The sequence below is a fragment of the Amblyomma americanum genome, chromosome 1 (genome assembly GCF_052857255.1).
Source record: "Amblyomma americanum isolate KBUSLIRL-KWMA chromosome 1, ASM5285725v1, whole genome shotgun sequence".
NCBI lineage: Eukaryota > Metazoa > Arthropoda > Arachnida > Ixodida > Ixodidae > Amblyomma > Amblyomma americanum.
In genome coordinates this window covers 15,663,015-15,685,802 of record NC_135497.1, presented here as the reverse complement: position 1 = coordinate 15,685,802, position 22,788 = coordinate 15,663,015, and the positions used below count along the sequence as shown (strand labels likewise).

At 47.3% G+C, this 22,788-nt stretch overlaps 1 protein-coding gene and 1 pseudogene across 2 annotated transcripts in view; one reads left to right on the top strand and one right to left on the bottom strand.

The window, feature by feature from the left end:
* The window catches only part of LOC144130798 (neuropeptide F receptor-like), a 239,160-nt gene that overhangs the window by 202,579 nt on the left and 13,793 nt on the right, over positions 1-22,788 (bottom strand). The window lies entirely within an intron of this gene.
* LOC144117530 (uncharacterized) lies at positions 19,666-21,028 on the top strand (annotated as a pseudogene).

Sequence of the window (22,788 nt, the reverse complement as noted above, 5' to 3'; positions counted from 1 at the left end):
TAGAATCATTGGAAGTGTATGTCAATTGAGAAAGAGTAATCTCGCGACATTTTGAAGATAGCATTGCCAAAGCGGAGAAAGCGTTGTCATGGACCTTATGAAATTGTCAAAGCCGGACTTGCTGTTGTTATGAGAATAACTGTCAATAGAAGTACAGAGCAAAATTACAAAACCTGAAATATGCAAGACAATTCAAAAACACGTAGAGGACGATCACCTGGTAGATACGTGGAATTTGGTACGGGAAGAAAAGCACGTAAAGAGAAAGCCGATCAGGAGGAAAAAGAAAAAGGGAAGCGGAATGGGAAAAAGAGAAGGAGCGGCAAAAGTGGGAAGCTGAAAAAGAAGAAAGAAATCTAAAGCGATTGTAGCTTGAAAGCGAAAATCGGATAAAAGGCGACAGTACGAGAGCCGAGTCTCCTGAAAGAGCAAGCGATGTACAATCATATAGAATGAACACATTCATGCAGCCCTGTGAAAGTGGAAGGGACCTAGGATTGTACCTGGGAAACTTTAGAAAACTTGCGAAAGGGAGAACTTTGCTCGCAGTACATGGCCGCAACGGCTTCTGACGCTCTTGCCATGTGAAGTAGCTGAAGTCATAGCGAGACTTGGCACACAAGACACAGCTGACTACGAAAAAGTAAAAGCCAGCCTGCTAAAAAGGTACCGGCTGTCAGCCGAAGCTTTCCGACAGCGCTTCAGGACCACAATGAAAAACGATAGCGAGGGCTATCCGGATTTCGCGTATGGCCTAAAGATGAATCTGCTAGAGTGGAGCCGAGGTTTATAAAAGCCGAGACAAATCTTCGAGTGTTTTTGCCTTGAGCAATTTTACCGAAGCATTCCCCAGGTGGTGAAACTGTGGGTTCAAGACAGAGAAAAAGTCGACACAGTTGAAAGGGCCGCTGAGCTAGCAGAGGAGTACGTTTCGCTCAGAAGGTTGAGCACTGAAGAGGGTCCGTCACACGCTCGAAACGCGATGCGAGATAAAGGGCCTAGCAGAAAGACGCGAAGTGCTAGAAGTTCGGAGCAATCGGAGGCAACGAAGGTAGCGCCAGAAAAGCGTGAAGAATAGGCAAAGAGACAGGGAGCAGACAAAGCCGCGAAAAAAGTTTGAGGCTAGTAGGCCATTTCGTTGCTAAAACTGCAATGGTGTCGGGCACTTTGCAGCCAAGTGTACAAAGCAACGTTTGGTGTTCTCGTGCGTCGAGGATAACGCCGAGAATCTAGAGCTCCTTAAGCCATACCTGCACGAGCTGCACGTTAACGGGAAACCATGCAGGGCGCTTCGTGTTAGCGCCGCGACGATGGACGTTGTCCATCCGTCTTACGTTTCAGCGGGCAATTTTACGGGAGAAGTCTCGTGGATAAAACAGGCAGTAGAAGAACACAGTGTATGCCTTCCCATAGCTAGAGTCAGAACTTGTGGACCGTTTGGAGAGCTAATCACTGATGCCGTAGTTTCGAAGGCCGTGTCACTTCAATATCCTTACCTCTTCTCGAATCGATCAGACCAATTGCTACGCGAGAGAGGCCAGAAGCTCGGAAGCGGGGTGATACAGGCTTTGACAAGGTCGAAATCTCGACAGCTCGTATCTCAACTAAGTCAGGTTTCCGAAGCTCAGGTAGCCAGAGACACACCATCGTTGCAAACAAATGAGGAGAGAAGAGAACCTACGAGGAATGAAATCCAGACAGCTGACCGAGCAGATGAGCGACCAGGGACTTCAACCACTAAGTCGGTAGAGGAGGCAAAAAACGCTGAATGATCCGCTTCATGTCCCACATCGCGTAGTATTGATCGCCTTCTGCAGGTGAACACAGAGTCCCTAATAAAAGAACAGAAGCAGGACCCCACTTTGGAAAGACTGCACCTTAAAAGCTAAAGAGGGCATCGCGAGACGCAACATAACGATAGATGAGAAGGGAGGCTTACTATACCGGCACTACCAGGACAGAAAACCAAACCATTTGATCAGCTGGTCGTGCCCGAAAAATACAGAGCGGACATTCTGAATCTCTGCCACGTAAATGGCTGGGCAGGACATCTGGTAATCAATAAAACAAAGGAGCGGTTAGTAATGGAATATTATTGGCGGGTCGTTTCAAAGATGTCGAACGCTGCGTAAAATCATGCGATGCGTGCCAGCGCGTGGGCAAGCCGGGAGAGACATGGAAGGCTCCACTGAAAATTGTTCCATTGATCTCAAAACCCTGCCGCCGGCTTGTAATAGACACAGTAGGCCCTTTGCCTAAAACGAAATCAGGCTATAAGTACTTGCTTACTATGCTATGTCCCGCCACAAAATTTCCCGAAGCAATTCCGTTGAAGGACTTGAGCTCCACAGAAATAGTTGACGCCCTTTTATCAGTGTCCGCGAGAATAGGATTTCCGGCCGAAATCCAAGCCGATCAGGCGACGGTTTTTAAAAGCGCCTTGACGACCACGTTCCTAGAAAGATGCGGAATTAAACTTTTACACAGCTCGGTGCATCATCCACAGTCCAACAGTGTAGAGAAATGGCGTTCGGTGCTGAAGCGGGTGCTACGCGCTCTTTGTTATGAGCATAAAGCAGACTGAGAGGATTGTCTACCGGCCACACTTTTCGCTTTACGAACAGTCCCCCCCCACGAAGCTACGGGGTTCACACCAGCAGAACTCGTGTACGCAAGAGGCCTCCGCTCTCCCCTCCGAATGCTGAGAGAAATGTTGGAAGGGACAGGAGACAACCAGACAGTGGTTGAGTACGTGCTTCAGCTTCTGGACCACCCTAACAACACGAGGGAATTAGTAAACCGAAATATGAAAGCTGCCCAGGAGGCCGCCAAATTCTATTATGACAAAAACGGCCGCCTTCGAGGTATCGCCGCGCGCGATCCCGTGATGACTCCGGCCATCGAGAAAAACAAGCTGGAAGTTCATTGTAATGGTCCAGTGTAAGTGTTGCATAAACTTTCTGAGAAGAATTACGCGCTAAGGGTTCCAGGCAGGGGAAAGCAGGTGATCACTGCAATCTGATGAAGCCGCTCGTGGAACGCAGCGGGATCGTCAATCTGACTCTAAATGAACCAGAAGAGCTGCACAGCGAGAGTCAGGGTTGGAAGGGAGGTGCGGACGCTAGTGACAACGTGGAGAACATTCTGGCTCTCTCCGTGAATGCACATTTCCTAAGCGGGACCAATGTCGACACGCTAAAGCAGTTGTTGAGTGAATTCGCTGACCTATTTAACAGTCGCCCGGGAAAGACACACCTCCTGACGCACGAAATCGAGCTCACATCAGACGAGTCGGTATGGTCGAAACCCTAAAGGGTATCACCGCGGCAAAAAGAAATAATGGACGCGGAAATTCAGCGCATGTTGGAGTTAGGGGTTGTACAGCCAGCGGAGTGTGACTATACCTCACCGCTAATTCTTGTTGAGGCCCCGCGGAAACATTTTCCTCCCTGCGTGGATAATAGAAAGCTGAATGCAATTACCAGGGATCAGCTATACCCGATTCTCAACATAGAGGAAAGGATAGAAAGGGTGAGTGGCGCGAAATTCATTTCCACCCTCGATCTCGTACGGGGATATTGGCAAGTTCCCCTCTCAGTAAGTGCGAACAGGTATGCCGCTTTCATCTCCCCAGCGGGCACCTTTCGACCCTTAATGCTTAGTTTTGGGTTGAAGAATGCCCCTTACAGCTTCTCAAAACTAATGGACATCGTACTGAAGGACATGCAGTGCTTTTCACTCCCTTATTTAGAGGATGTCGCTATTTTTTTGGAAACCTGGCAAGAGCGGGGCGCTGCGATCGTCGAGGTGAGCGGACGCGTTCACATCGGCTCTGTCTTCTACAAATGATTTCGCAGCGATTTCAACTGCATTTCATCGCCAACCTTTCACCACCGGATCCGTGAAGTCGAGAGGCATCGATGGATACCCAGTTTTGAGGTGGGCCAAAATTCTTCGCAGAGATATTGCACTATCTGCGCTCCGACCCCGGCATAGCCTCGCTAGGTCTAGGCGTCTACGCCAGACGCTAGGCTTAGCCGGCGCAACCGCTGCGCGCCGCTGACAGACGCGGAAGGGGGAAGGCATTCCCGCTCACGAAATTACCGAAGAAGCCGGATGGAAGACCGCCGGATCTAGGCGTTCGAGACCCCGAGACCACGGTGCGAATTCAACGCACGACATCGATGCAAGAGCGAACGCGCCTGGCACCGACCAGCAAGGTACGAAACCCAAGCATGTCAAAGAAAAGGTTATCAAAGCGGGACGCATGCCCACACTGCCGAAGGAGGAAATTAAAATCGTGGTTCGACCAAAAGGCGGCCTCGACATCGTTAAGGTCGGCACCCCGACGGTCACCGCCGCAATCTTCGCGGCCGCCGACATAACGGGAGACGAAAGTGCGGAATACACGGTCTGTCCGAACTCTCACCAGAACATCGTCGTCGTCAGCACACCGAAACGAGCGAATGCGGACCGCTATGCCAAACTGCGGCGAAATCACATCCAAGGGAAACCGCACGAATTCAACGCGTACGAAACGGCACCCGATAATACAACCAAGGGAGGGATTCGTGGCATCTCCATTGAGGACGGACCCCGAGCACTGGACGAGAACACCGTAAACCCGAGAAACCCACTGGCACTGGCGGCCAAACGCATAGGCACTACGCCCATGGTTGTAATTGCCTTCGACAGACTCAAAGTGCCCAACATCGTCAGGTACGGCGCAACACCCGTTCGTTGCACGTTGCATTGCAAGTAAATTGACATCTGTCACAAGTGCGGACGCCTCGGCCACCGCATGGACGTGTGCCCAAATCCCGCCAACCGCATTTGCAGGGGTTGCGGAGGCCGCAACCCAGACCAGGGGCACCAATGCTCGCCCAAGTGTAACCTATGCGGCTGCGCTCACGTGACGGCCGACAAGGCCTGCAAAGCAAGGTACAAGACTCCGTATGTGATTCGCAGGCGATGATGGGAGCGCCAAAACACACATGCCCAACTGACACAGCAAGACTTCCCGCCCATCCGGCCGCACAGACCCAGATCCACGTAGCGATCGCGTGGCCGGTCCCGGTCCCGCAGTCGTCAAAGGCACAACCGCGCTTCGACAAGATCGAGATCCAGGACGCCAACTCCCGGAGACAAGGTGAGCTAAGCGGACACTGTCCGGAGCAACGCGCGGGAGGTGGTCGTAACAGCACCTGCAGTCCCAGAGCAGAATAAAAAAGCCGGTAATGACATTTTAGAGGCGCTAAGGAAAGAGAACGCAGAAATGCGAAAAGAGAACGCGGCAATCCGCGAACAAGTCCAAAAGCTAATGCAAGAGATGCGAGAACTCAGACGCGAGCGCGCCGGGATGGAACAAAACAAACAGAACGCACAACAGCAGGTACCAGCGAGCGTTCCTGACGCGGACGCGCCCGCCCCGAAGAAATGGGCGATACAACAAAATACCACGAGGGCGGTTTCGAGAGCCAGGTGCGAGTGTAAATTACATACATCAAGAAAATGCCACGCACCATGCAAAGTACCATGGAGACCCTGCACGCAACATTCCTTGGCCCCGCAAACAAGACCCCTAACCTTGAAGGAAACATGCAAATACTGAATCACTCCGTATTCACGTAACACGGACACGCACCGGCGAGCAGTGATGCGGGACCGAGCCAGCATGAAGGGCAGCCGGGTAACTTGCATCAACATCAACATGGCCAACGATAACTAAGGGATAGTATAACGGCAGTGAAACTGCCGCGGCTTCGCCGGCAAAAGGACGTTCTACAGCAACACATCAGGCACGCAACACGTAAACCGGACGTAACATTGCTCCAAGAAACGCTCACCGACGCGCCTACCTTAACAGGCTACAAAACGCAAGGCAGCAAAATCGAGGGGAGGGGTGTATGCACGCTCGTCAGGAAGCGTCTGACATTCGTTGAACACGAACTAAGCGGCGTCCAGATGGAACACACTCTCACCGAACTGATAACCAGCAAGCAGAGGAAACAAAGTATATCCATACTGAACGTATACAGCAGCCCGTCGAAACACCGCCAACGCTTCCGAGCGCTGTTTTAGAAGACGCTTAAGATTGCCGGGTCCCGGACGCGGATTGCAGGGGGAGATATCAACGCGGCAGGCACGGCATGGGGTTACGGCTACAGCACGACGAAAGGAAGAGAACTCGTGCAAGATGCGCAGGAACTCGAATTTGCGTTACTTATGGATCCGGCGCACCCGACGAGAATCGGTAACTCCACTACCAGAGACACGACCCCGGACTTGACGCTCGTCCAAAATGCCAGGACGACGGCTACCACGTAGAAAAACACGTCGACCGACCTGGGGACTGACCACATGATCGTCGAAATACACGTACAGACTCCGGACAAGGCGCAGGGCAGTAAGGGAAAATTCAAATGGACCTATTGGGAAGATTTCAGAAATAGACGAGACCAACAAGAGTCTTCAGGAGATACGATCACGGACATCGAAGCCTGGACCCGCTAGCGGGTTGCAGACGAAACTGTGGGACGAAACGAAGACCAAGTCCCTCCAGAGGAACTGCCTCGCATGTCTATTACACAAGGAGCTCGAGAAGCACGGTGAAGATGCAGTGATCGTCCGGTTACGAGCGAAGTACTTGCCGCACACTTCGACCGCACAACACGGCCCATATGAGGGGGATCCGAACGCAGAATTGGATAAGGACCTTAACGTAGAAGAGATCAGGACGGCGCTGCACAACCTCCACAGCAGATCGGCGCCGGGCCCCGACGGGGTGTCAAATCGCGCCATAAAGAATCTCGACGACCGATCCGTGGAACAGTTAACGACATTCATCAATGACTGCTGGCAGCGCTGTAGCCTCCCGCAACAGTGGAAAGCTGCGAGAATGATACTGATCCCAAAACCCGGAAAACCGCCAAGCCTCGGCAACCTTCGCCCCATATCCCTAACGTCGTTTGTCGGCAAGACCATGGAGCACGCACTGCTTAACCGCTGGCAAGCCCACTTAGAGCAGAAAGAGGCACACCCACCATGCATATTAGGATTCCGCCCCCAATTATCCACGCAAGATGCAATGTTACAACTGAAGCACCAGGTGCTTGACGTCAAGACGAGAGGAACCAGAGAAATTCTCGGCCTCGACCTTGAAAGCGAGTTCGATACAATCGCGCACTCTGCGATCTTACACCAGATATCGCGCAAAATCTAGGTGTACGCTCGTACAACTACGTTAAAGATTTTTTGAGAGACAGGCGAGCTTTTTTGTGGAAATGGATATTCAGATAGAAGTGCAAACGCTGGGAAGCACCGGCACCCCGCAGGGCTCCGTCATCTCGCCCCTGCTCTTCAACTTCGTCATGATCGGGCTAGCACAAAAGCTACAAGAACTCGAGGACGTCCGGCACACCATATACGCCGACGACACAACACTCTGGGTGCACGAAGGCAGCGACGGTTACATCGAAACGGCACTGCAACTAGCAATCGAGACAATAGAGGAGTACTTTGTGGGTACGGGATTACGAAGTTCGCCTACAAAGTCGGAACTCCTACTCTACCGCCCTACGCAGAGGGGCAGACCACCCGGGTGTGGTCGGAATGCGGCAACGACCAGCCTAGAATATGAAGAGATCAGACTACGCACGAGCAACGGAGCAACCATCCCGATAGTGCACAGAATTGGGGTCCTTGGCATGACAATCGAAGCCAGTGGCGTCAACGGCGAAACGATCACTAAATTACAGCAAAATACGGATAACGCCATGCGAATCCTCAAGAGGGTCACCAGCAGAAGAAACGGAATGAGGGAGGCGAGTCTCACACGACTCATATTCTCTTTCGTCATGAGCAATATTGCGTAAGTCGCGGCATTCCACAACTGGTACAAGGGAGAAGAAGCCAAGTCAACGTCCTCACCCGCAGTGTGTACAAGATAGCACTGGGTCTACCCGAGTCCACCAGCACGCAACGCTTGCTCCAGCTCGGGCTTCACATCACGCTTACCGGAATCGCCGAGGCGCAGCGCAAGAGAAACCAATGTAGGACTGAAGCAAGATGAACAATCCCAGGGGGGAATTTTTACTCAGAAAAGCAATTGGAAGCACCAGCCAAACAAATTGACAAAGTAGTTTTTGAGGATAGTGAAACAGAATGGACTTATACCAAATTAACTCCATTACTTGAGCTAAAGCTAGCTAAGGTGCGAGTAAAGCTAAAAGGTAAAAGACGCAAACCCAACAGTTGGTGGGGTGAGGAGGTCAAGAGGGCGATAGAGAAACGTCAGGAAGCATCCAGGGAACACAGATATTCCAAGAAGAGGGGGAACCAGAAGTTGAAGTAGACAGAAAATGGGATACCTTCATAAAGTATAGAAGGGATGCATCCTATTTGATTAATGAGAATATTAGAAGAAAGGATGCCCAATGGATCTCAAAAGTTAATAAAAAGGATATAAAAGCAGCTCAAAAATTCGGGAAGCATCTAAATACAACGTGTAATAAGACTAGGCTAGAACAAAGATGTTTCAACAGGACTTGTCGGGCTAGTTGGTTGATCATAATGCAAAAAAGACGAACTGCGCAACAAGAACACGGACGAAAGGGAGGCAGACACACACTAACGCACTAACACACTAACACACACTGCGTTAGTGTGTGTCTGCCTCCCTTTCGTCCGTGTTCTTGTTGCGCAGTTCGTCTTTTTTGCACTAGAACAAAGGTTTATTGTTACAGATCACGGTATTCGAGTAAAAGGGGATGAAGCGATAAAACACATAGGAACAAAGATGACAGAAATATTTAAAGAAAGAAATGTTGCACATTATTTATCGAAGCAGGATAGACAGGTTACTGCAATAGCTTCACTTCAGCAAAGAGAGTGGGAAAGGGCAGAGAAGAAGGTTCCTAGTGGCACATCAACAGGACCAGATTGTATTCCAATTATGTTAATAAAGAAGCTAGGACCAATATCCAAGCAAACATTAATACACGTAGTGAATAAAATGATAGTGGATGGGAAAGTCCCCGATGAATGGCGATTAAGTAGGATGAACATGATATATAAGGGAAAAGGGTACAAAGCTGACGTAAGCAACTACCGTCCCATAACATACGTGGTTTACAGGGTGGTGATGCAGATTATAAAGCACAGATTGCAGGCTTGAGGGGAGAACGATAGGGTGCTAGGGGAGCTACAAAATGGGTTCCAGAACTAAAGGAGGTTGGAAGAGAATCTGTTTTCATTGACGCAGTGTATAGAGATTGCTGAAAAGGAACACAGGCCGCTAAGGCTAGCATTTCTGGATATTAAGGAAGCCTACGACAACGTTATTCAAGAGTATTTGTGGCACATACTGGGCACATTGGATGTGGAAGATGGAGTAATTAATCTCTTAAAAGAGATATATAAAGGTACCAGAATGCTTATAAGATGGGAAAAAATGTATCAGAGCCTGTAGAGATACAGCAGGGGCTTAGGCAAGGATGTCCTCTCTCTCCTTTGTTGTTGATGTTGTACCTGCAAGGGTTGGAGACCAAGCTAGAGGGGAGCGGACTACGCTTCAACCTGTCTTTTTTCAAGCATTCCGTCCGACATCAACGCTTCATCATGTCCGAGATCGCCACTACTCGGTTTCCTGTTCCTGCGTGCTAAATGAAAACCCTCATCACCACAGTCATCAGCCGCCGATATAAATGTGCTGCAACCTTCTTCGACGCTCTGTGGGCTCGGTGGCTGTGCTCCGCACAAGTCACTAATCCTCTGGTATTCGTCATGCATATTGGTGGCGAGTATTCTCTGTTTTCAAAAAAAAAACTAGCAATTATTTCTTAGTCCAGCTGCCGAGCCCGCAGTGCTGCGTTTTTCTGGTAGCTGATTGCAGTAATGTTTTGCGTCCCTTCCTGCTCTTGACAGGTGATATCGAATCTAACCTGGCCCTAATACTATCGAGGATGAGCTCGATGAACTAAAGAATCTATCCTGCTGTCAAACCAAGCTCATTTCCGATATACGGGACCTCAAAACTCAAAGCAATTCCACTGAAGTTGCCATATCCGGCTTGACTAAGCGAATGACGGACACGAAGGCCCATTTCGCTTTTTCAGATCTTCAAACCTATTTCGAAGCCATGAAATCTTTGAGCACTGGGATGGCTGACAGATCGACATTCTAGTTGCGCGAATTGATAATGTAGAAAAGCGTACGCGTCGCAATAATTTGATATTCTATGGTATTCCCAATAGTAACCGATCTGAAAATTTTGCAGGCCCTGGGGAAACAGTCATCAACCATTGCGTTCGGAACTTGAGTACAAGAATTGACCCTGAGAACAATGAACACGCCCATCACCTTGGGTGTTACAAATCTAACCACATTCGTCCAAGCATCGTCAAGTTTACTTCATCTAAAATTAAAGATACTACATTATCGAATGATCATAAGTATAAGGAAACTCCAGCGCTGGCGAGGCCTTTTCCGCCATAGTCAGAAATACGTGAAAGCACCTAGTCGTGTTCGCTAATAAAAGACTACAAAATTTGCTTTGAATTATAAGATATTGCACTTTGGTCTCAAGTGCAGCGTGTTCGATGAAACCGCGAAAGCAGTGAAGGAAATAGTAACTCATCCCTCACAATCAGATTAGCAATCACCTTATCATGAACCGTCTTGAAACCGCACCAAGGACGATTCTTTATCTACCCTCTCGCTCTCCGCTATATACACTAGCTTTCGTAGTTTTATTGCTAAGCGTGAGCTTATTTCTACCCTTGTTTCGTCATCAAGCAGCAACCTACTTATACTGAGACTTGGCTGAGCGGTGACATATCAGACAACGAATAACTGGCTGATCTACCAAACTTTCAGGTTTTTCGGAAAGACCGTAAAGATTCACGAGGATAGGGTGTACTGATTGAAGGCAGCCAAGATTTATCAAGTCCCCTAATAAAAGATTCATCCCACCTCGAAATGTCACTCACTTATCTTCCACGCAGCACCTAACACAGTTCCTCGGCGTTTGCTATAGGCCATCATATACTAGCCATGATTTTTTCCCTCACCTTGATAACGCACTAAGTCAACTTTCCAGAAAACATCCCAATTCACATTTTTTCCTCTTCGGCGCTTTTAATTTTCCAAATATTGACTGGCATAGCCAGCCAGCACCTATTGCTAACAATGGAGAAACAAGGGGACTCTTAGATTTTTGCAACAACCTCAACCTTAGTCAGGTAATATTTGAACTTACCCGCGTAACGCAGAGCTGTGCCAGTGTTTTAGATGTTTCGTCATCAAGCAGCAACCTACTTATACTGAGACTTGGCTGAGCGGTGACATATCAGACAACGAATAACTGGCTGATCTACCAAACTTTCAGGTTTTTCGGAAAGACCGTAAAGATTCACGAGGATAGGGTGTACTGATTGGAGGCAGCCAAGATTTATCAAGTCCCCTAATAAAAGATTCATCCCACCTCGAAATGTCACTCACTTATCTTCCACGCAGCACCTAACACAGTTCCTCGGCGTTTGCTATAGGCCATCATATACTAGCCATGATTTTTTCCCTCACCTTGATAACGCACTAAGTCAACTTTCCAGAAAACATCCCAATTCACATTTTTTCCTCTTCGGCGATTTTAATTTTCCAAATATTGACTGGCATAGCCAGCCAGCACCTATTGCTAACAATGGAGAAACAAGGGGACTCTTAGATTTTTGCAACAACCTCAACCTTAGTCAGGTAATATTTGAACTTACCCGCGTAACGCAGAGCTGTGCCAGTGTTTTAGATGTTTCGTCATCAAGCAGCAACCTACTTATACTGAGACTTGGCTGAGCGGTGACATATCAGACAACGAATAACTGGCTGATCTACCAAACTTTCAGGTTTTTCGGAAAGACCGTAAAGATTCACGAGGATAGGGTGTACTGATTGGAGGCAGCCAAGATTTATCAAGTCCCCTAATAAAAGATTCATCCCACCTCGAAATGTCACTCACTTATCTTCCACGCAGCACCTAACACAGTTCCTCGGCGTTTGCTATAGGCCATCATATACTAGCCATGATTTTTTCCCTCACCTTGATAACGCACTAAGTCAACTTTCCAGAAAACATCCCAATTCACATTTTTTCCTCTTCGGCGATTTTAATTTTCCAAATATTGACTGGCATAGCCAGCCAGCACCTATTGCTAACAATGGAGAAACAAGGGGACTCTTAGATTTTTGCAACAACCTCAACCTTAGTCAGGTAATATTTGAACTTACCCGCGTAACGCAGAGCTGTGCCAGTGTTTTAGATGTTTCGTCATCAAGCAGCAACCTACTTATACTGAGACTTGGCTGAGCGGTGACATATCAGACAACGAATAACTGGCTGATCTACCAAACTTTCAGGTTTTTCGGAAAGACCGTAAAGATTCACGAGGATAGGGTGTACTGATTGGAGGCAGCCAAGATTTATCAAGTCCCCTAATAAAAGATTCATCCCACCTCGAAATGTCACTCACTTATCTTCCACGCAGCACCTAACACAGTTCCTCAGCGTTTGCTATAGGCCATCATATACTAGCCATGATTTTTTCCCTCACCTTGATAACGCACTAAGTCAACTTTCCAGAAAACATCCCAATTCACATTTTTTCCTCTTCGGCGATTTTAATTTTCCAAATATTGACTGGCATAGCCAGCCAGCACCTATTGCTAACAATGGAGAAACAAGGGGACTCTTAGATTTTTGCAACAACCTCAACCTTAGTCAGGTAATATTTGAACTTACCCGCGTAACGCAGAGCTGTGCCAGTGTTTTAGATGTTTCGTCATCAAGCAGCAACCTACTTATACTGAGACTTGGCTGAGCGGTGACATATCAGACAACGAATAACTGGCTGATCTACCAAACTTTCAGGTTTTTCGGAAAGACCGTAAAGATTCACGAGGATAGGGTGTACTGATTGGAGGCAGCCAAGATTTATCAAGTCCCCTAATAAAAGATTCATCCCACCTCGAAATGTCACTCACTTATCTTCCACGCAGCACCTAACACAGTTCCTCGGCGTTTGCTATAGGCCATCATATACTAGCCATGATTTTTTCCCTCACCTTGATAACGCACTAAGTCAACTTTCCAGAAAACATCCCAATTCACATTTTTTCCTCTTCGGCGATTTTAATTTTCCAAATATTGACTGGCATAGCCAGCCAGCACCTATTGCTAACAATGGAGAAACAAGGGGACTCTTAGATTTTTGCAACAACCTCAACCTTAGTCAGGTAATATTTGAACTTACCCGCGTAACGCAGAGCTGTGCCAGTGTTTTAGATGTTTCGTCATCAAGCAGCAACCTACTTATACTGAGACTTGGCTGAGCGGTGACATATCAGACAACGAATAACTGGCTGATCTACCAAACTTTCAGGTTTTTCGGAAAGACCGTAAAGATTCACGAGGATAGGGTGTACTGATTGGAGGCAGCCAAGATTTATCAAGTCCCCTAATAAAAGATTCATCCCACCTCGAAATGTCACTCACTTATCTTCCACGCAGCACCTGACACGGTTCCTCGGCGTTTGCTATAGGCCATCATATACTAGCCATGATTTTTTCCCTCACCTTGATAACGCACTAAGTCAACTTTCCAGAAAACATCCCAATTCACATTTTTTCCTCTTCGGCGATTTTAATTTTCCAAATATTGACTGGCATAGCCAGCCAGCACCTATTGCTAACAATGGAGAAACAAGGGGACTCTTATATTTTTGCAACAACCTCAACCTTAGTCAGGTAATATTTGAACTTACCCGCGTAACGCAGAGCTGTGCCAGTGTTTTAGATCTCTTATTAACCAATCATCCGGACAGCGTTCAGCCCGTTACATACCTACCTGAAATAAGCGATCACAAATAATTCACGCTAACCTTGTCCTCACGCCAATCCGGCGCCTCAAATTGCATAAAACCATCGGTCTTTATGACAGAGAGAATTATAAACCCATAACTAATTAACGTGTTTTCAAGTCTTCTCGTCACGCTTTCATTCCCCTAGTGTTCAAGAAATTTGGTTACTGTTCAAAGAAAAACTAGAAAGTCTAACCAATAGGTTCATCCCCCAAATTAGTTTTCGCTCTAATTCACAAAAACCATGGTGTACTAAAACACTCAAACGTTTAGAGAACAAAAAGAAGCGAATTTACCGTTCAGCCAAGTCTGAGGGGACGCATAGCGCATGGGTAAAATATCACAAAGCTGACAAATCGCATCTCTCTACTATTTCGAATGCCAAGCATACCTTTTTTCACTCGGACTTGCCGAATATGCCCTCAAGTAACCCCATAAAGTTATGGGAAGTTATCAATCCGCATCACTCCCCAGAAATAACACTCACAGATGAGTCAGGAACAGTTTTCGCCGATGCTGGCTACTATGTTTAACTCTGCCTTCTCATCCGTATTGGCGAAAGAAACCGGAATATCATCATTTTCCGCACCACCCTCAAAGATAAATCATGCTATGCCACCAGTTGTCTTCACGTCATATGGCATTTCGTCTCTAATTGAAACTATGAAACTTTCATCTTCATCCGATATGAATAATATTAACTTAAAGCTTTTGAAATATACCAAGGACATTTATGCGCCATTTTTGTGCTTACTTTTTCACAGTCATTGTTGTCAAGTCAACTACCACATGATTGGAAAAGCGGTAAGGTCTTTCCAGTCTTAAAATCGGGTAAAAAAATTCACCGCTTAACTACCGTTCTATTTCCCTTACCAGTGTGCCCTGCAAACTCATGTAACACGTCATCTACTCCAATCTCATGAGCTTCCTCGACTGTCAAACCTTTTTTCATCCTGCGCAACACGGTTTTCGAAAAGGCTTCTCATGCGGAACACAGCTAGCCATTTTTATTCATGATTTGCATGCTAATCTCGACTCTGACCTACAGACCGATGCTATTTTTCTAGACTATGCGAAAGCGTTCGACAAGGTTCCTCACAAAAGCTTACTATTAAAACTTTCATATTTGAACCTCCCCTCTAATATCCTTAAATGGATAGAAATCTTGACTAACCGCTCACAGTACATCACCGTTAACAGCCAGAACTCCAATCCTATTCCAGTAACGTCAGGTGTCCCGCAAGGGTCTGTCCTTGGTCCGCTTCTGTTTTTAATTTATAATAACGATTTACCAACGAAAGTATGTACTAATATTCGCATCTTCAACGACGATTGTGCAATTTATTGCCAAGTTATTAACGCTTCTGACCAAACTTATCTTCAAGACGACCTTAACCGCATTCAGGAATGGTGTGCCAATTGGTTAATGGAACTCAACCTTCATAAATGTAAAATCTTGTCCTTCACGCGTCGCCGCATTTCCCATTCGTAGTAGCTGACGTCCGTGTGCACCCGTTTCTATCATACAAGTCCTTAGAGATTACCTTGTGTAGCGACTTGTTCTGGAACACACACGTTAGGAACATCATTTCATCTACTAATAAAACACTTGGATTTTTAAGACGTCATCTCCTCCAAGCCCCTAAACATGCGAAGTTATTAGCGTACAAATCCCTTGTCAGACCAAAATTAGAATGTGTCTCACCCATTTCGAACCCGCACCAAGCATTCCTTATAAATGCACTCGAATCAGTCCAAAACAAAGCAGCCAGATTCATTCATTCATCACATTCTTACGACATTAGTGTGTCAGCGTTGAAAGCTGAATCCGACTTATTGCCGTTATCACTTCGTCGCCGCATTGACAGCCTTTGCTTCTTTCATAAATTTTTCCATAGTTCACAAGGCCGCCCACCCTACATCATCTCTCCAGACGGCATATCTCATCGCACTTATCATCCTTTTCAAGTTTGCCGACTTCATGCCCGTAATGCCACTTCTTCCGCATCATTTTTTTCCCGTACTGCAGCAGACTGGAACGACCTACCCAACCAAATCGCAGCGATCATGTGCTCTCCTAACTTTGCCAATAATGTTAATGTTACCAGTCATGTCTCGTTCTGTTAACGCTTTCCCACCAAAATATATGTACCCACCTCTTATGTAATACACCTCGTGGGTCTTTAAATTAATAAACTGAAATGAAATGAAATAAAAGCGGCTTGAAACAAAATGTCATTTGGTGAAAGCGGTCATCTCTGATCAAAAGTCGTACAATGTCGGCATGTCAAGAATGCTCATCCATACCGCCCATGAGCTGTATTTGAACACACCAACTGAACATTTTAAAATCAGATTGGCAAAGAAACTAAAAGAGCGACACATCTTCACAATGGCCTTCGCTGACATGAGAGTGAAGTACGCCGCACAAGTGTTCAGCCAATCCGTGTGTGGCACTCCTTACTCTCATCGCCATCCAAGAGCTTCCTGTTGATGACGAATTTACAGCAGAGTTCACGGGAAGGGGGATAAGCTTTTTGACAACCTGAACAGTTTAACCTTGAAAACGCAGGACGACAAGTTGTGGTACGCAATGACTGAGGGCTCGAAACAGCATGTCCTCCTTGAGTCGTGCGTAAATAGGATTGCCTAATGACGTTTTGGCAGCACTCCATTTTGATTGGCAGATTACAATCCATCAAAGGTTTGCAGATTACAATAAAATCATTACTCCTGCAGTGGACTGACCTAAAATATTTTTAATTTACTCATCTTGTCCCTCGTCGGTTGCAGCAAGACCCGTTGGAAGGAAATTTTGCAATAATTCGTCAAAAAACACGGCTGTGATGAGACCCCTAATATGTAACAATTTGCAGCTGCTCGATAAACATATCTGGATTAGCAAGGTTTTTCAGACTTTCTCAAGGAACCTGCGAAGTGACAAGAAATGTATTCATCACCAACTTAGAGAGCGTTTCCGTATTGATGTCGCCAAGGAGCATACCAACCACAAGCCACTGGAGGCAGCAAGGCTCCGATTCAACTGACCTGCAAGTGTACTCACTACATGAACCTCGTATAGTATATGAAAATGCTGTGTACCATGTCGCTTGAACTATTGTGAAGAGTTTTCTTGACCATAAGAACTACAGAGTGCACATGTGAGACAACACTCTTTGCAGCATACTGTGTCTCCCTCACTGGGCAACACCAATTTCTCGCTCAACTGGTGTTTCTGAGCACCCTATCAAGCACTCTTCCGCATCCTCTGAAGAATTCCTAAATTATGCAAAAGAATTAGATTCCACCTTCAGACAGGAAGTAATTTACTGTGCCCGCTTATAAAACGTATGTGAGAGTCTTGTTGACAGGATACCAATTCGGCAGGCTATTTTCTGTTCAGTAGGCCGCATTCTAAAATTTGCTAAAGTTATTCTGCCGGGAAAGGCTACATTGGTATATCTCATTCGTCAGCAGAAGTGCAGAAGGACAGTCGAAACACAGTGCTTCCGTCAGAAAGAAGCCTAAATTACCGGTTTAAATTCGTAATGCGTCGTATTAGGATATGATTATGTTTGGTTTTTTATTGCTGCCTACCGCTTATGTGCCCTCTCTTGAACTTTTGTTGCACTATTTATTTTTATGTCCGGAAGAGACCGGAAGTGGGCGGATTGGGTAAGGAAACAAATGCAGGTTAATGACATCCTAGTCGAAATCAGGAGGAAGAAATGGGCTTGGGCAGGGCATGTAATGCGAAAGCAAGATAACCGCTGGTCCTTGAGAGTAACGGAGTGGATTACAAGAGCAGGCAAGCATAGCAGAAAGTGAAAACTGAAAAGTGAAAGTTCCTCAAAATACAGCTTTCACTCTTCAGTTTTCTCTTTCTTTTCTCCCTCCCTCCTTTATCTCTTCCTTTTACGGCGCGGTTCGGGTGTCCACCGAGATATGTGAGATGGTTACGGTGCCATTTCCTTGCCTCAAAAACCAATCAAAACAAGTGAGCCGGCGGCGTTCATAGAGTTCATTGGCGTTGATAGCTTTGCAAAGGCCGTTCATGTTCACGAAAGGAAAGGCGCACAACCGGCCCCGTGGGTCAGTGGAGACCTCAATCTCGCTTTCATGTAAGTGGCGTTGGTGTCCAACTGCAAAAGCCTGCTTTGATTGAGTTCCGCACACTGTATAGGCAGCGTGCCCTCTCTGCCACCCTGGGAGGTGGCATGCAGTTAATGGTTGATCGCGAGAGATTGATCACAAAATGAACGCTGCAGCCTAGCTATTGCTGCAGTGGCGCATGTCAGCCACAACGCTCTTAGCGCTAATGCATTACGGCCACATCTCTCTCTCACCACCACCACATGCATCAAAGCAGGAATGAGGCGTCCTCATATCCAGGGAGCCAGTTATGCGGCCTTCCTTTCCTCGGAGCCATCGCCGTCTAGAACATTGTCAACGCCAACGCCAATAAACACAGTGAACGGCGACATTTTTCGCTTTGTATATCCTGGATTAGCTAAGCTAATCCACATTAGTTTTTGTTAGTAGCTGGCGTTATTGTTGTTTTAGCAAAAAATGCGTGTTTGTGTCAGCCACAGTGTCGTTCCTTTGTTCCCTCACAGCAAGGTCCGCCGTGGTCGGCGTGCGCTCGGTAGCGTACGCAATCACGGGGCAGAGTCCGGCGGTTTTGAAGTGTCAGCCGCGACTAAATGGGTGAAAACGTAATTGTCTCCCGTATGAAAACCCCACAACACGTAGGAGCGGTGTACGCGTAAGATGCGACATGGTTGCTGGTGCCCTATAGGAGGTACTCACTGGGCACGGCCCGCCAGGAGGCGCCAGCGAATGTTCACATTCAGCCGCCATAAGCGTGGTCGTTCAGAGCGTGGTGTGTTTCAGAGACGGGACTGGCGGTCTGCGTCAGCCGTGTCGTGATTCTCGGTGGTTTTTTTTTTCTTTCACCTGCAGTTTTGTCTGCCAGTATGGTTAACTGCGCGGTGTATAGGTGCAGTACCCACTCGCAGAAGGGCGAGAATGATGAAATTGTGGCGGTGGTTGGATGTTTTCCGATTCCAAAAGCAGTCACGCATCAGCGTGCCCGGACGAAGGAAGTCACCACTCAACGCCGAGCAGAGTGGTTTTGCCGTATTAACCGCAAGAATATCGACCGCAGTGCGAACTATTACAAAGTCTGCGCGAAGCATTTTATATCAGGTAGCTCTAGAAGTCCGCAGATCACGATGCCCTCGACCGCATTCGAGATCGTAAAGGTTATTTCACAAGCAAGCGACTTAGCGGCGCGGCGGAAAATTTTCTGACTTGTAACCGCCGCGGCCGCTTGAAAGATGTTTTTGTGCCACAGAAGCAGAAATTCCAAGCGTTTTCGCATGTATGTGAAACAGGCTTAACTGCAGGCCTGTCGGGAGGTAGCTCATCGCGACTTTACTTACGCAGGTCGTCCAGCATACGTTATGGATGAGACCAGTCCGGACTGGGCGCCCTCTCTTCACCTTGGGCACGGGAAAGAAATGAGCGGCAACGCCTCGTCATCTCGGTACGATCGCCCGCTGTTATGGATGAGAACTTGCCCGGCCTTAAAACGCAGCTGGTGATTTACGACTGTAGGCTTTAGCGTGACCACTTAAAGGGAATTGGATGGTTTTGAATGTGCCAGGTAGCTGAATGCAAAGCTTTTTTTCAAGTACTCGAGGAAAAGGCGACGTGCGGAGCGATCGGGAAGTCCCCTGAAGCAACTGCGTGAGAATGCAGACAGCAAAAGTAGTGCTGTGCAAGATCTACCAGTGTCCTCAGAAGATGATGAACCGCCTCATGATGATGATCCTGGTAATCAAGAGACACCTGATCAAGAATGCACTGATGGAAGTGCGTGTTTGCATGGAGTTAACAGTGCCACTGTTTTATTCTAAGCATGTTTAATTATAAAAACTTCGTCGTTGTGTCGTGTGACTGGTGACTTGTAATGAAAAAGAACCAACAGTTGAATTATCCTACTCGATTGCTATCTGTTTTAATGTGGATTGATCGGCAGCTTTTACATTGTTTGCTGTATCTTTTTATGGAAGGCAGACTTCATGCAAGTCACTGACTTGACAATGGAGCAAATTCAAAATCTTGAGAATGAATATCGGTACCTGCTATCAGGGCTTGGGGAAGTAAGAAACAAGCTGAGCAAGCCAGGGCTTACTGAAGATTGCCTCAGAGAAAATGAAGACGTGTTGCAGTTCTACACAGGACTGCCAAATCTCAGCCTTTTGATGGCCCTTCTTGAAGTGCTGAAAAAAGGAATGACACATACTAGGCGCCCTCTTCCAGGAGATGCTCATTTCCATCATCCGCCTTCGTTTGAATGTGCCATTGCAGGACTTGGCCTACAGGTGCTCGCCTTTTACACTGGCTTTATGAGTGTTGAGGTTACAAAATATTTGTTCACTTGCAGGTTCGCTGTATCCCAGCCAACTGTGTCCAGGGTCGTCAACAAGTGGATTTACGTGCCTTTTGTCCACCTCTCCCGTGCTGTGAAGCGGCCAGGGTCTGAGGAATTGCGGGCAATGATGCCTATGGCAATTCGGCAGTGCTTCGGGACACAAATAGCTGAGATACTCGACTGTTTGGGGTGTTCATAGAGCGACCTGCCTCTTTCCTGCCTAGATCGCACATATGGTCGAACTGTTAACACCACAATACAGTCAAGTACCTAATTGGCATTGCCCCACAAGGTGTCGTCACATACATTTCTCTTGGGTGGTTTGGACACTCGAGTGACAAGATCATTACAGAGGAGTGTGGCGTGCTGAATAATCTCCAGCCTGTAGATTATGTTTTGGCAGACAGAGGTTTCACTATTGGCGAAAGTGTTGGGCTTCACTGCGCGAAGCGTTTAATTCCTGCTTTCACCAAAGGCAAGCCCCTGCTCTAAGCTTGTGAAGTAGAGAAGACGAGAAAGCTAGCTAATGTTAGTATTTATGTTGAAAGACACATTGAACTCCTCCGTAATAAGTACCGAATTCTGAAGTGCACGCTTCCTGTGGAGATGCTTGCATCAGAAGAAAACGGACCCACTGTGCTTGATAAAGCAGTCTTTGTTAGCACTAAGCAATTTCAGTAACTCTACTGTTCCATTTGGATGACTCCAGTGATAGATGAAGCAATTGGTTCACATGCTGCAATTGTTTAATGCTTATGCAGCTCCTGTGGAGGAAAAATTGTGCACGTTGTTATGAACGGGATGCACATCAGCCGAAGAGGATTTAGGCGTCGATTCCTTCGACCGGGATGACCACAGTAGCGGCAATTTCGACAGCATCAGGTGGCCGACGATCGCACAAAAAAAGGATTCCTCCCTGGGCAACAGCCTGTGGAATTCTTCCCATGCTCGGCTCGGTGCGAATGACCTTCCCTTTGTCTGGTTCCTCGCAGTCGACGGGGAAAGAGGGGGACTTCCAGTAATTAACCGTGTCTGACAAGAGCTGTCCCGACCGAAAGAGCCCGCCGAGGTTGTGGCCGCGGCGCCGCACCTGTGTTTGGATGGACACGTGCAGCTTGGGGCGAAGTAGCAGCCAACCTCCGAATCCTTCTCGCCCATTCCCACGAGTACCTCCGCGCGCTATGTGCTGTGTCACTCCTCCGATCTGTTCCTCGCATTGAATTGGCCACCGCCTGGTGACCAGTCCAAGCCTTAGGGTAATTAACTAGCGTCCTGGGTAGGAACGAGTGCGCTGTGTCCTAGCGGCAAGGCTCATCCACTCGCTCGACGCTATGAACTTTTAATTCTTGATTGTTTGCTTTTTTGTACAATATGTAAATAAGTTTCTTCAAAGTGCCAGTAAATCTGTTTGTGTGTTTGTTCCCAAATGTCAGGTCCCATCCTTCCTCGTCCCTTCTCCGGCAAACGATGCTTACGCGCTAACTTTGCAGTGGTGCCGCGCTAGTCAAAACTAGACTGTTTTCCAATGAGCATTTTTAGCAACCCATCAACACAAGCTGCATCATAAACTCAAAAACGAACATGCTTGCGGAAAGCATGACTGTCAGTGCCTCGGCAGGTTAATTTTATGGTTAAAAATTGCTAGTTTTGCAACCGCAGAATCGACATTTACGCCGCTGCCGATGTGAGATGATCTGTCGAAAGTCGTCGGTGTAAAGCGAAAATTTGAAAACTGCACAAAAAGCTTGACACTGCGCGATCGCCGCCGAACGCAGCGGTTAAATCAATGAAGAAACGCGTAGAGATTGCACGTTTTTTGATCGAACAGTCAGTCGGCCCATTTGCGCCGCTGCCGAAGACTCGACGCATGTCATTAAATCGCTCTGGTAACGCGATGGTTTAAAAACGCCACTGCTCGACTCCATGCGATCACTGCAGTGCACGACACTTTAAGCAATGAAGAAACACGTGAGGGCAATGCAAGAAAATAAATGAGCTTACCCTGCCAGTGATGACCACTCGGCTGTCAGCGAGAACTTTGAGGCGCGGTTCCTGCACCCAACGCTGGTGAGATAGTTGTGCGCTTCCAAAGGCTTGTATGATTTCAGCTGCGCAATGGTTATGAAGCTCGTTTCATGAACGAGATAATCCTTAATGTCCGTGAAATCTGCACGTGGCAAAAGACTGACGTCGCCCTTCAGTTCTGCTTTGCTCAAATCAAGAGGGTCAACACTGCCGCACAGGCGCACATTATCTTCATACTGCGACTTTCCTGGCTCTTCCAGAGCTCGTGCGTATGCAGTTAACCGCATTCTGAGCATTGCGCACTGACAGCAAGTCTTGTGAACACTTCTGTGCGCTGTGTTCTTCGAAAAAAATGACAACACGCACAGCCAAGCACCGCCGTGACGTTCCTTTTGCGGCACCGAAAACACACGACC